A 16,180-nucleotide genomic window follows, 5' to 3' on the forward strand; every position below is an offset into this window, starting at 1 on the left:
GTAATAAAATGTCAATAAGGTAGATAACTTTCTCTCCTGTGTGACTTTCATCATAATTATGTAACACTGATATTTTGTCAATAGTGTCGAATATAACCAGTACGAGGCACCCACTGGCGCATACAATCAGCATTGTATTCCATATGTCAAACTTCCACCTTGAAGGATTATTCTTTCGGGAAACTAAGTAGCCGAAGAAAGGCACAACACATATAACGTATGTATACAAAGTCACAACATAGAAACTTGCCTTTTCGTAGTCAAACAATGTATTTTTATCGGCGTTGTCTTCGACTTCTGTTTTAAGTTCAACAAACATAAGAAAGGCAAAATTAATTGATACGTATACGACAGTTAACTTCAACGAATGTCGTGAAAGGAACCCAAAAATTATAGTCATCACTCTTGAAACCGTATGCCTTGATGATGCACCCTCAGTCGTTAACAACGGCGAATATTCATTGTATTCGTCGTCCTCTTCATCTTCAGCGCTGACATTGACATGAAACTCCTGTGTTGTGGGAATTGTGATGTTCCATATTGGTAGGAGAAAACAAAGAGAAAACATGCAGTACTCAAATTGGAATGAATATACATACTTGTACACATGTTTGGCGACACTGTCTGTAGCTTCCGTGGTTGTGTTACACGTTGAAAACACAAGAGTATTGTGAAAATAATCCCATTTGGAATGATTGTTATTATTGTGCAAAACATACGTATTGTTGGAATCTGTATTAGATGCTCTGAAGACATCCAATATGTTGTTCACACAGAAAAACATGTTTTGGGAGATAATTATGGCCAACAACATCCGGGAAAAGGAGCTTGTGCATTGCCACCTGTAGACACACACAATGAAACCGGTCTGTATTAAACTTAGGCATCCTGTGAACAACGTTGACACAAATTTCGTCAGATTTAAAAACAATCCCAGTTCATTCTTGATGCAAAGAAACACCCGGGTGGAATAATATATTTGAGAGCAACAAGTTGCTAAACCGAACACAATAGTTGGTATAAGAAACAGAACATTTTTGTCGATTTCCTCACTTCGAATCACATGCGTATGACATTTTTTCACAACAAGATAGCAGAAAATGCTTATGGCTGCGACATACAAAATAAACCAGCATACGTTCCATGTGAAAACAATCGAGAATGACAGTTCGTGTTTTGTTACCTCGGATAATAGGCAAGCAACTGGGAGGATGATAGAACAAACAGTTATAACCACAACTGTCAGAAGAGCAGTGGTTCTGCCTTCTGGGACTACCCGTGGAGCATCCATTGTCGGTTGGTCCTATTAGGAAAATAATTTATAAACTTGTGCTTTATTGTCATTGTTCAGTTTACGCTTATAAATTCAAATATCTGGAGAATCTTGCTATAGTGTTACTGTTTAGTTCACGCCTATACGGGCAACATTCTGGAGAATCTTTGCTATATTATCACTGTTCAGTTTACGCTATAGGGTATACGATATAGGGACAACTCCCTTGGTAATTTTTGCTATATTGTCACTATTCAGTGTACGCTTAATATTGACAACTCTCTTGACAATCTTTGCTATATTGCCGCTGGTCAGTTAACGCTTTAGGGACAACTCTCTTGATAATATTTGCTATAGTGTCACTGTTTATTTCACGCCTATACGGGCAACATTCTGGGGGTATTCTTGCTATATTGTCATTGTTTAGTTAACGCTATCTGTTCAGTGTACGCTTAATAGGGGCAACTCCCTTGACAGTCTTTGCTATATTGCTGCTGGTCAGTGTACACCATAGGGACAACTCTCTCGATAATATTTGCTATAGTGTCCCTGTTTTGTTTACGCCTATACAGACAACACTCTGTGGGAATTCTTGCTATATTGTCACTGTTTAGTGTTTGCTATAGGAACAACACTCTTGATAACGTTTGCTATATTGTCGCTGGTCAGTTGACCTCTATACGCATAACCCTCTTGATTGTATCGTCTATAGCTTCACTACCCAGGTCATGCTTTAACAGACAACACTCTCAATAAGTTTTTTCTAGTGTCGTTTTTTCAGTTCACGCTTATACGGACAACAATCTGTGAAGCAAGGAAAACAATCCGTACAAGCTTTGCCGGAAGTGTCACAAACGCTTCAAAATGGTGCAAAATAATAATTTCTTAAATCTTACAACAGTTAAATATTAAGCTAGAGTTGTCCTTTATTCCCTTGAAGATCACGTGATTTCAACACTTTATTTTGCTGCATTTATCTGTTAACTCTTAACTTCCTTTTTCAATGAATATTATAAAGATTTATATCTAACATCGCTTCATAACGAATTCATGTCCAGCTAACATCCGTATTTCATTTCACATTAATTTACTCATAATAAATATAATTTTGATTTAAAATCAAACATATATGTCACCTCAATTGCATAAGACTTACTTATTGAGTGTTTCAAACGTTAGTGCAATTGAAACATATACGTACATACTTGGAAATCGAAAGTACATATTTAGCCCACGAGTATTTGAGTCATAAGCAATACTTGTTTATGCATGATCGCATATGCTGTGCGAATGCCCATGTTATTTATTTATATAACTGGTCACAGTGTCTGCAGTGCGCATGCTCAGAACCTTATAGATAATCCCGCCACTACAGTAACATCCTAGCAGTTGTAATAGCATAAAGCATAGTTTAACACGTATCATGTTGACTCACTCTCTCTATATATAACTCCAAACATAACACTTGTATTTAACCTTGACCAATTATCTCCTTTTAAAATTAAGTGTCCACTTTATTGCTGCAAACACAGTTTTTGGGACATGAACAACCAGCTACACCTGGCTTTTTACCTGGATTCTTTGCTTTATATAGTTTCACCACCCAGTTCATTCATTAATGAATATCACTCTTGAGAATATTTGTTATATAGTGTATTATTTCAGTTTTAAGGACTCTGTAAAATGTTTGCTTATGTGTCACTTTTCACCTAACGCTTCTGTACAAGCTATGACAATATTGTAAAACCATGGTTTTGCAATTTTACCACAGTCATACATTCTTTTATAATTGTTCTTAACTCCATTTTCAGCCCTTAATTTTGTGTGTGTGTGTGTGGGGGGGGGTGTTCTTTAAACTCTTAACTCCCTTATCTTAAGGAATAATATATAATAGAAACATATTCAGCTATTTAAGTAACATCAGTATTCTATTTTACGCTATTCTGCTCTATATAATATAATAATACGTCATTGATCCTAAATCTGACAAGGAGTGCTTCACACGATTGTGCAACATACATATACATTGGAAATCGAAAGTACATGTTAAGCCTAACGACGTTTTGAGTCATAAGTAATACATGTATTTATACTTGCACAAATTATCTTCCTTTGTATCAAGTTGTCTGCTTGTAAGGTTATATGTGAAATATTTAAACTAAGTGATGGATGAGATTAAAACCTAATCCTTAACCTTGCCCTAACCCTAAACGTTATTCCAAAAACAACCCCCTTAAATACTCGATTTCGTTTCCCATAAAACACTCAGGGTCCACTTGTTGCAAAACAGTTTTGGGGAACATGAAAAAACAGTTGTGTAAGGTACTTCGACCAAAGTAGCTCATTTAGAAGCCATCTACGTTTTTTTTAATTTATTTTGTTGTAAAAAGAAATTAATAATTGTATATTAAATATGTCAGGAAGTTTAGTCTTTACTTTTATTCTAACACGTCTACGGTGTATTTTACCAGTAGGCTTAATCAACATATGTTAATTAATGTTTCATGGAAATAATAAGAGTGAAAGTGTTACAGGTATATGTATTTTTGGATATATTATCTCTTTGTTTATTTATCTAATTTTATAAATGTTGGATAGACCAAAATCAATTATGGTAAATTTTGTTTTCTCCAACATGGTATTTAATTGAAGTATTCAGTCAGAATTACATTTAAAACTAATGTGGGTATTATTCTGAAAGAGTTGCTAAATTCAAATAGTGCTCAAAGAGTGATCAATATATATTTTAGTTATGTGGACACACATTCTAGGATGATCAGTCAAGACATATTGTGAACTTTTGTACATATGTTTTGTTTCGGAATTACCGAAGTATGTGTACTTTTAATTAGTTTTTAGTTCGTTAAATGACAACAATGTTTGTTGATATAGTTTTTTTTTTGTTTTTTTTTTATTTTTAATTCTTTGTCTTTTGTCTGGTAACGGATGTTTGGTCTTTACTTTATTCCTTCCCGATGGGCCTGTCCCTCTATTTCCATTGGTAATTACAACTCGTTCTGCTCATATTAGCCGTGGGTCAATGATATATCTTAAAATACTGAGTAAGTCTCATTTTATTCATGTACCCATCACCGTTGGAAGACTGAGGATTAACTATCCCACTTTACTAAATCAATAAGCTTATCCTTGAATTTTTAATTGGCTTTTTTCTCATTTCTTTGCGGTAGTGGTTACCACTATGCTTGAGCAGATCTTAAAGGAGGTCAGAACTTATTTGTGACTACGGTCGAGTGGTGAGTGAAGTATCTGACTCTGGTTCAGAGGGTCCAGGGCTCAACCCCCACTCCAACAGAGCTTCCTGGATTATTACCACTGGTGAACATCATCGCATGCACATCTTCAAATACTTCAGGAGAAGTTTTGAAACCCCGGATATCCAGGATAGGTTTTATTCGAAAGCACGGCCCATCGATCTATGCATTTTATGGTAACTACATTTCCTCCAGATCCAGGGCTTTGCGACTAGAATACAGTGGGAATAGTCATAGAAGATATAAAGGTTATTGCCTTCACAAATGGTGAGTGTATGTCAAAGCAAAGATCCAGACAGGAAGTAGCAGTGATATACCTTCACGATATAAGTGCTGACATTGGTCTGAAAAAAGCAATGTATCTTTAACAGAGTCCGGTGTCATTGCAAAACTTGCAGTCATTCTGATAACAACAACATTTTGTGTGTCTGAAACTTTGTGGGAAGTATCAACTGGTCGTTATCTTAGTACTCCCAAAGCATTCCTCATCGTTAGCATGTGTTTTTTTTTAAATTTAAATTTAACGACTTAACCTTTTTTGGTAGTTTTCCTTCCATCACCGTTGTGTACTGTTCTGTCACCGTTGTTACCCGTTCCATTGAACTCTTTCCAATACCGTTGAATCTATTCCTGCCACTACTATTAAGCCTCATATCGCCGTTGATTCCATTCCTGTCGCCGTTTATTACTCTCTTATCGCCGATGATTTCATTCATGCCGCTATTATAAGCCCATTCATTGCCGTTGATTTCATTTCCATCGCTACTATTCTACATACTACATACTTTGTCGTCGTCGTACACAATCCCTTACGGTGTCGTTGTTTCGACCTTGCTGATGTAGTTTTGTCCTCATTTCTCATCGTTACGCTATCATCGTCGCTGTTTCGGTCTATGTCGATGTTAGTACAGGTTTTCGGCGCGGTAAAAGTGTCGGTGACGTTACTTGAACTGTCATCATCATTTTTGCCGCACTTGTTGACATTTTCCGCCATCGCCAGTTCCACTCCGTCGTCATTCAGTCACCAGTGAATGCCTTTTTGGTCTATTGTTTTGATTATATTAATCTTGTGTGATTATACATGTTTTATGATATCTCATAATTTTTTGTCTTGTTCATCTTAACACAAAATGGTCAAATCTTGTACGTCTTCTGACCCCATTATAGATCCGTAATAGTTTTGTTCATTTTCGTCAAACAGAGCGGATGGCTAAGATATATTTGAACCTTGAAACCTTAATAGCATTCGACCCTTTTAACTCGCGGCGATATAAAAGTCTTTATTAACGATGTCGGATTACATGCTTATAGTAGTGATGACAATGAAACCAAATGTGCTTTTGCTAATTCAAAAACTTGTTAAACTCAGATAAAAACAATTTTCTTATAAATGAAAGTCCTAATTAGGATAATAAAATATCAAATGTTGCAGCTTTGTGACGGTCGTACGGCAATAGAATGATTAATACAAATGTTGATTCTTACTTCGATCTCTGACGTTGATTAAGACAGATTTTCAAATATATTTCGATAGTACATGTTTATAACAAAATTTGATAGAGTAAAGTAGTGCAATCACGATTATGTGTCCGTGAGGTATCAGAGATAATGACCGTGACTTAGTTTTAAAGCAACAACGATGCAACGTTGCATGCATTTTCAACCAATGTTCAAGGACAATGGTAGGTTAACATGTTTTGTGGCTATGGAAATTCCTCGTGGAATTTACACTGATGACCTTGAACCTTCCTTTTTCTTTTCTCCGGGAATCTCAATCCCGAAATTATTGTAGAACAGATTGTGCACAGATGTAAGTGCATGCAGATACGCCCACGATGTCAGAATCGAAAACAAACTTTAAAGCATAATAAACGATAATAATCAATCAACACACGATTTTTACTGACACCTTTACTTAATAAAAAATCTGCAAATTACATAAACATGTATAAAACACTGTGATTAAGCTTAAAGGTAGTTTAAATAGTTGTTTACATACAGAAAGATTTATTAGCTCTTCAGTTTGGAATGTTTATAGACGTTTGCGAAATGATATGCAAACATATAAGGTACGCTGTTTTGCCCAACATTGCTATTCACTACAAGGGATGGTCGTCTATTTAAGCTACACACTTGCTCATACGGTAACACGCTCGGCTTAGGCTCCAAAAGCAGTTCCGACAGGCTGTTGTTTCGGGTTGAAACAAGATGTATAACCGACGTAGTGCAGCTTAGGTCAAGAATCGATTTGTTTTAAATGAAAGCTTCATATATGGCAATAAGAAATTGGATACCATCTGTTTTACATAAAGTGAAGACCAAAGAACTGAATCTGCCATTTACTGAAGCATTTAATATGTTACTCCAATTTCGAGTTTTCCGAAACACTTTAAAGGATATAAGGGCTGAAAAAAAAACGATAATGCAGGAGAAAAGGAAACAAAATTCTTGTAAGTCTGCCTTTAACCATTTGATTTCATTTGCAATTCCAATTTCGAGTTTTCTTATATACTTTTAAGCACATACGTTCTGAAAAAATGCGATAATAAATAACAATAGGAAAGAGAATCCTTGTTATAAGCCTGCAAATCTTGTGCCCAAACGTATCCCCTCCTTGCATATCCTGGATGTATTCTAAAGGAGGGGCGGTCAATAATTTCATATGTCACTTTAAATTCGAGTTTTCTTATATACTTTCAGACACATCAGAGCTGAGAAAATACGATAGTAAATCACAATGGGAAACAGAATCCTTGTTATATGCCACCAATTCCTGTGTCCAAAAGTATCATCTCCTTGCATATCCTGGATGTATTCTAAAGGAGGGGCGCTCAAAAATGTGTCAGAAATAGTGTGCTCCAGATTTACAAGAAACAGAAACACAAGGATACCTTTCACATACAGGTACTGTTGTCTAGTCGATTGCGAGTTTGTCACTAAATCGTTGGCTTTGAGAATACACTGTACTTGACAGTATGTGCCAACATAATGTAATAAAATCTTCACAAGGTAGATAACTTTCTCTCCTATATGTATTACATCGTGATTATTGAACACAGCAATAGAGTCAATTGTTTCGAAGATAATTAGAATGAAGTGCCCATTGGCACATACCATCAACATTGTATTCCAAATATCAAACCTCCACCTTGAACGATTATTCTTTCGAGAATCTAAATAACCGAAAAAGGCACAACACATATAATGTATATATCGATAGTCTGAACATAATATCCTGCCTTCTAGTATATATACAAAGCATTTTCAACTTCGTTGTTTACGAAGTATGCCATTTCAAATTTAACAAACAACCACAATGCAAAATAAATTGCAACGTATAGAAAGTGAACTTTAATGAATGTTGTAAAATGAAACCAAAAAGGTAAGTCTTGACGATGGATCCTCAGTCGCTAACAACGGCCAAGTTTGGTCATATCAGGTGGTTTGTAACGTCAAATTTGCTTTGTTATCGGATAAGGTAAATAGCGGCCCGATTCGAAAGTCGCTGTAATTTCTCTATTTTCAAACGAAACAAAGTGCAATCTAATTGGAAATCTGTACATTACACTCGGTTAATGAGTCGTATGTTGTACATTGCCGAATGTGTGGACACACGCTTTGATTGTATAAAAAGTCGTTTTATTATGCCAAAAACAAATCGCTTTTCTATACAAAAAAGGATTGCAATCACATCAAACAGTATTTAAATATGAAGGCAAGGTGTGGAGATCATTGTAAATCCATAGCGTAAAGAATAGTTGTGTATGAGGCTACGGCGATATAGAAATATGTAATTGTTGTCAAAAAACATAAGGTATTTTCTATCACATATAGAAGTTATTAAGTTATTGCAGTAATATCGACAAACCTTTAAAGTATTTCTCCATTTTTTAAGGCAGTAAAGGACGTGATTTTTTCAAAATTATAATATAATAATAAACCGTCTGGGGACAAACACGTGACATACTTTGTTCATCAAAAAGCTAAACAAACAATATTTACACCTCAACTTCCATTCCTTAAATGGACGGCCTTTCGGCAATTGCGTTCATCAATCGATGAACGCAACATCTTCGGATATGTACGGATCGTAATTTATTGCATAACAATATACATGAAAGCTATTGATCTTGTTATTGGTTGTATTGTGTCTGCAGGTCCCGTAAAATATTGATCAACATTTTTAAAAGTGTTAGTTTATTATATTTTAAATATATTGGTACCAGAAGTGTTTTAATTTTACGTTTTAAAGTGATTTCAAGTGGTTCATCTTTTCCCGCGTTATTGTGACGTCATTTGAAAAAAAAAATGTTTCTGGTTATAGTCGGGTCGTTCTGTTACAGAATGGGTAAAAACGGATTACTGAAAGGTTTTCTTAAATGAAATGAAGTATTTCAATTCTTGAATAAAATAATAATCTATTGGTGTAAATATAAGGAATGACTTGCGGGGTTGATGTCATTATCGGGGATATGAACGCAATTGGGTTGGTCAAAGTATGCGTGGAGTCCTTCGGACATCAACCCCGCAATTCATTCCTTAAATAAACAAGACTGATTTACATCCATTGAACACAAAATATACATTGAAAATTAATATATCGCAATTCATAAAAAACAATAGTATTTTTCAAAAAATCAACCTTGTTCGTTTAAACAGAACAATATGGTTTAATGGTGGACTAAGTAGTTGTGAACACGAAAATATCAATTTGTATTAATTTGTACAGAGATTTACGGAATTACACGTAAGAATATAATGTTTCAAATTTGTGATTTGTTTGAATCGAGGTAGGCGCGAAATTATCAATGCTGATAATGAAACGTTTGCAAAGGAACCACGCTCAGTTTATGATCCGAAAAAGCGGATGATCAGTTCCGACATGCACTTTAATTGCGTTTTAATAAGATGAATAACCGCAAAATACAGTAAAGGCTAAGAGCAATAAAATCTTCGTATTATTTAAATTAGAATCACCATAGTCTGCCTTTAACCAATTCATTTCATATGTCATTTTAAATTCGAGTTTTCTTATATACTTTCAGACACATCAGAGCTGAGAAAATACGATAGTAAATCACAATGGGAAACAGAATCCTTGTTATATGCCACCAATTCCTGTGTCCAAAAGTATCATCTCCTTGCATATCCTGGATGTATTCTAACAAAAGAGGGGCGCTCAAAAATGTGTCAGAAATAGTGTGCTCCAGATTTACAAGAAACAGAAACACAAGGATACCTTTCACATACAGGTACTGTTGTCTAGTCGATTGCGAGTTTGTCACTAAATCGTTGGCTTTGAGAATACACTGTACTTGACAGTATGTGCCAACATAATGTAATAAAATCTTCACAAGGTAGATAACTTTCTCTCCTATATGTATTTCATCGTGATTATTGAACACAGCAATAGAGTCAATTGTTTCGAAGATAATTAGAATGAAGTGCCCACTGGCACATACCATCAACATTGTATTCCAAATATCAAACCTCCACCTTGAAGGATTATTCTTGCGAGAAACTAAGTAACCGAAGAATGGCACAACACACATAATGTTAGTATAGATAGTCTGAACATAATAACTTGCCTTCTCGTAACCATAAAGTGTATTGTTATAAGCCTCGGTACCTTCGATTTCACTTTTAATTTCAACAAACAAATGAAAGGTAAAATAAATTGAAACGTATACTAAAGTGAACTTAAAAGAATGCCTTGAAACGAAACACAAAAGGTCGGTCACCACGTTTGAAACCGTATATCTAGACGATATATTCTCAGTTTGTAACAAAGGCGAAGATTCATTATATCTTTTCTCCTCCCCGCTGCTGAGATTGACGTTGATATCATGAGCTGTCGGATGTGTGATGTTCCATATTTGCAGAAGAAAACAAAGAGAAAACATGCAGTACTCAAACTGGAATGAATACACATACTTGTATACATGCTTTGTGACTCTGTCTGTAAATTCTGTGGTTGTGTTACACGTAGAAAAAAACAAGAGTATTGTGAAAGTGTTCCCCTTTGGAGTCATTGTTTATATTGTGCAGAACGAATGTAATGTCATTATCTGTATTCGATGCTCTGAAGACATCCAATATATTATTTACACAGAAGAACATGTTTTGGGAGATAATTATGGCCAACAACATCCGGGAATAGGAGCTTGTGCATTGCAATCTATGGACACACGCAATGAAGCCAGTCTGTATTAAACCAAAGCACGCTGTGAAAAACGTGGACAAAAACATTGTCAGGTTGAAAACATATCCAAGCTCATGTCTTATGCACTGTAACACACGGGTCGAATAAAATATTTGATAACAACAAGTTGCTAAACCGAAAACTATAGCTGGTATAAGAAACAGAACATTGTTCTTGATTTCTTCACTTCGAATCACATGCTTTTGTCTTTTTTTCACAACAAAATAGCCAAAAATGGTGATGGCTGCAACAGAAAAAATAAACCAACATATGTTCCATATAAAAACAATGGAGAATGACAGTTCGTGATTAGTAACCTCAGAAAGTAGGCATGCTACAGGGAGGATGATAGAACAAACTGATACAATCACAACTGTCAAAACAGCAGTGCTACGACTTTCTGGGACAACACGTGGTGCATCCATGTTCTGGTGGTCCAGAAGCTTTGCTTTATTATCACTGTTCAGTTTACGGAAGAACTGAAAAGCAATATTTAGAAACGTTGCTATGTGTTCACTGTTCAGTTTACGCTTATACGGACGGTAAAGAATTTTCTTTAGTAAATACCATTGACACCCAGTAGAAAGTACGCTGATGCGAATAACAATCTGTAGCAGCTATGCTCTATTTATTTTTTAAAAATTCCGTTTTAGGACACTTTAGGACAAATCACAATTATGCAATGTCACAATATGTGTACATTTAACTACACTTTTCCATTATTCCGTTGAAAATGAAGTTCTTTCAACACTTGGTTAACATCCTTAAACTAGTTCACATCTTTACTCTTTATCAATAAAAGTAAAGTTCATTGTTTTATATAATATCACGTATACAAACGATTACAAGTTCATATGACTTACATATTGAAACTTATGTGCAATATAACATTATATATATATATATATATATATATATATATATATATATATATATATATATATATATATATATATATATATATATATATATACAGTGGAAATCGAAAGTACCTGTATTGTGAATACATTTAATGTATTTAAGGAGCATATGCTTGATACATTTTACCGAAATGTGGACTTCTTTAACAAGAATGTATGTTCAGTTTATATCTGCATTAAATGACCATGACTACAGTTTCCTTTTTCGATGGTACGTTATTAGCTAGCGTTATTTTATACGGCGCCAGTCACCAGTCACTATTTTTCAACTATTTCCATCTATTGAACTAAGTCTTGTTGTTTTCAAAAGAAAACAACGACTTTTTGTTATGTTGATATAATCGAAATATATGTAATTTAAGTAATTTGTAATTTGTTCCATGCTATATGCTTAAGTGACATTGAAAGCGAAAAGTGTAAACAAAACGGTTTTCTTTTCAGCGTTTAGTGGGTATTATCTTACAAAATTACCCTAAAACATTCCATATTGTCAGCACGTTTTGTTGCAATTTAAATTTCTCGATTAAACCTGCTTTTGTTTTTTTTGCCCGAAATTATGTTCGCCGTACCCGTCTCATCGCAGTATTTTAACCCCGGTCACCATGATTTAGAATATATTGCATCACCGTTGTTACCCATTTTATCATCGTTGTTGCACCTCATATCGCCGTTGATTCCATTTATGTTGCCGTTATCAGCCCTCATATCGCCGTTGTTTAAACATCGGTCGCCGTCGTTATCCATTATATCGCCTATTAAACTCCTTCAATACCACTGATTTTATTCCTACCACCGTTATTAGCCCTCATGTCGCCGTTGTTCACACTTCAGTCGGCGTTGTTTTTCATTCAATTTACGATGTAACACCTTCCAATACCGATGGCTCCATTCATGCCGCCGTTGTTAAGCCTCATATCGCCATTGATTCCATTTATGTCGCCGTTATAAGTCCTTATATCGCCGTTGTTCACACTCCTATCACCGTTGTTATTCATTCCATCGCCTATTTAACCCCTTCCAATATCATTGATTATCCTCCTTACGCCGTTATATGCCCTCATTTCGCCGTTGTTTGCACTCCTGACGCCGTTTTTATTCATTCCATCGCCTATTTAACCCCTTCCAAAATCGTAAACGGTGATTTAATTTCATCTGCCGTAATTAGCCCTCTTATCGCTGTTGTCTTCATTCCGGTCGCTACTATTCCCTCTAATGTCGTTGTTAACTCCCCTGGTTTCAACTCGCTGTTTTTATCCACATCAACGTTCTTTAAACTCATCATAATAGTTTTGTACATTGTCTTCTATCAGTGCGTATGGCTTGGATATATTTGACACCTTATTATTGATAAACCTTATTAGCATTCGACCCTTTTCCCTCGCCGTGAGTAGTCTAAATTTACGATGTCGGACTACATGCTTATAGTGAGTTGACAATGAGACCAAAACAGCAAATGTGCTCTTGCAAATTCAAAAATCCTTCTAAAAAAGGTCAGATAGAAGCATTCATTCTTATTAAAGAAAAACACAATTAAGATAATAACAGTTCAAACGTTTTAAAGGAAAACTACCCTTGTGATCCAAGCTTTGTGACGGTCGTGAGACAAAAAAACAACATTTAATAAAATGTTGTTTCTTGCTTCGATCTCTGACGTCGATTAAGACAGCTTTTAATATCTATTTCAATATGGCATGTTGATAACAAAACTTTATTGACTAAAGAGAGTAAAAAAGTGTACTTATGATAACGAGTCCTTGAAATATCAGAGAAAATGGCTGTGACTTTGACGACGTTTAAAGCAACAAAACACGCCGAAGTCAATGTTTATTCACGTTGTAAATATTTTCAAGCAATGTTTAAGGACATTGCTATGTAGCATTTTTTGCAACTTAGGAAATTGCTCATGGAATTAAGGCTGATGACCTTGACCTTAGACTTCCTTTTTTTGTAATCGGGAATTTCGACCCTATATTATTAAACTTTGCACAGATGTAACTGCAATCATGCAGATAAGCCCACGACGTCAGAATAGGAAACAAACTTTGAAAACGTTATTAAAGAACAATCCAAAACAACAATTATAATTAATTTTTAAAAATATAACATTTAGACATAGGATATTCACTTTTATTCGATTTCCAATCATAAAACAACAAGGCATATTTTGCTTATCAAAAAGCCATGCAAGCGATAAAGAAACAGATATGCATACATATGTGTCATCTTGAAGATTGTCCTTATACAAGCGTACAAGCGAGAATAATATATTTATACATATAAATCAAGTGCATGTAATAACCATTTATCTAGCTGTGGTCGTATAGTGGTATATATAAGTATTTCAATGTCCGTTACTGTTCCGAATCCACTTGTGTAAAACTACTAAAATATCATTCTTGTTCCAAGTCCACTTCTTACATTTAACCATGTAAGATAAAATGACAATAATTTTAATACAATGTTTTGTAACATGTAAAATAAATAAAACAATTAAATAACTTATCAATTAAAATAAAAGAACTTTAGTATTTGAAATCCAACAACTCCGAGCAGAATTGCCCTCAAATCAAGGACGAAATTGGGCTTCTTAAATAGTCCCAGTGTTTTGGGTGTTGGGGCAGGTTCGTCCGGGAGCTAGACAGTCTATCCCGGCCAATTAAATTCTTTTTACGGTCAAATGTGTATATGTAAATAGATTTCTATTTAAATAGGATAAATAGTTTTGCTTGGTCAACACTTTGATCACGTTTTGAAAGATGCTGACCGAAACAGAATACTAGTTTGTATTTCTGGACTCATGGCCAGATAACATTTAATATAGCGAAATCTGCAGTGACCATATAGTGTCACACATGTAAGTACATGTAATGCACACATGGTGTACGAGTTTATTACATATAATTTAATGATAATAAACGATGAACAGAACTTTTTTTAAGAACAGAAAAAAGTACAAGTTTTATAACCATTTATAACAACATTGCTTAAGATTCACACTTGCCATCAAATAAGAAGTACCACAATTAAGAAAATTGTTTTAATATACCAAAAAGTTCGAATAAATATCAACATCAAAGGTTCTTAACTTCTTTTAAAGGATACCGTGTTTAATTTGATAGAAAGGTGAATAAAAAACGGTATTTCTATGAGACGATCATTGATCTCCATAAATATTTTAGGACCCACCAGTCATTTAATATGTGTGCGTTTTCAGCTATTAAATACACGATTACAATCGTGTTATCAGTAATTGATATTTTCCAGAAATACATTATTTAGATTGATTATAAATACGAGTATCACTTTAAAGGTAGACTAAATAGTTGTATGTATGCAGAAAGATTTATTAGCTCTTCAGTTTGAAATGTTAATAGACGTTTGCGAATTGATGTGCAAACATATACGGTGCCCCGTTAGCGCGAAATTCGCAATTCAGTTCAAGAGTTTAGTTTTCTATTTTAACTATACACACTCTCTTTTGCAACGGTAGCACGTACAGTTTAGCCTCCGAACTTGCGGGTCATCAGTTCCAATAGGTTGTTTTCTCGGGTTCGAATAAGATACATAACCAGTGTCATGTAGCTTAGGTAAAGATTCGAGTTTTTTAATTAAAGCTTCATATATAGAGATAAGAAAACGACTATTATCTGTTTTATTTCTATCAATCACCAAACAAGTGAGCCTGTCTTTAACCAATGCATTTCATATGTCATTCCAATTTCGAGTTTTCTGATACACTTTAAAGCACATAAGGGCTGAAAAAATACGATAATAAATAACAATAGGAAACAAAATCCTTGTTATAAGCCACCAATTCCTACGTCCATATGTATCATCTCCTTCCATATCCTGAATGTATTCTAAAGGAGGGGCGGTCAAAAATGTGTCTGAAACAGAGTGCTCCACATTTACAAGGAATAGGAACATGAGCATGCCTTTCACATACAGGTACTGTTGCCCGCTCGATTGAGAGTCGGAGACTAAATCGCTGGCCTTGAGAATAAACTGTATTTGGCAGTATATTCCAACAAAATGTAATAAAATGTTAACAAGGTAGATAACTTTCTCTCCTATGTGACTTTTATCATGATTATGTAACACTGAAATTTTGTCAATTGTTTCGAATATAATCAGTATGAGGAAGCCACTGGCGCATACAATCAGCATTGTATTCCATATGTCAAACTTCCAACTTGAAGGATTATTCTTTCGGGAAACTAAGTAACCGAAGAACGGCACAACACATATAATGTATGTATAGATAGTCTGAACATAATAACTTGCTTTCAATACATTCTTAGCAACTTCGCTGCCTTCGACTGCACTTTCAATTTCAACAAAAACTCTAAAGGCAAAGTAAATTGATACGTATACGACAGTGAACTTCAACGAATGTCGTGAAAGGAACCCAAAAATGATAGTCATCACTCTTGAAAACATATGTCTTGACGATGGAACCTCGGTCGTTAACAACGGCGAATATTCATTATATTCGTCGTCCTCTCCGTCGCTG

The sequence above is a fragment of the Mya arenaria genome, chromosome 17 (assembly GCF_026914265.1).
Source record: "Mya arenaria isolate MELC-2E11 chromosome 17, ASM2691426v1".
Classification (NCBI taxonomy): Eukaryota; Metazoa; Mollusca; class Bivalvia; order Myida; family Myidae; genus Mya; species Mya arenaria.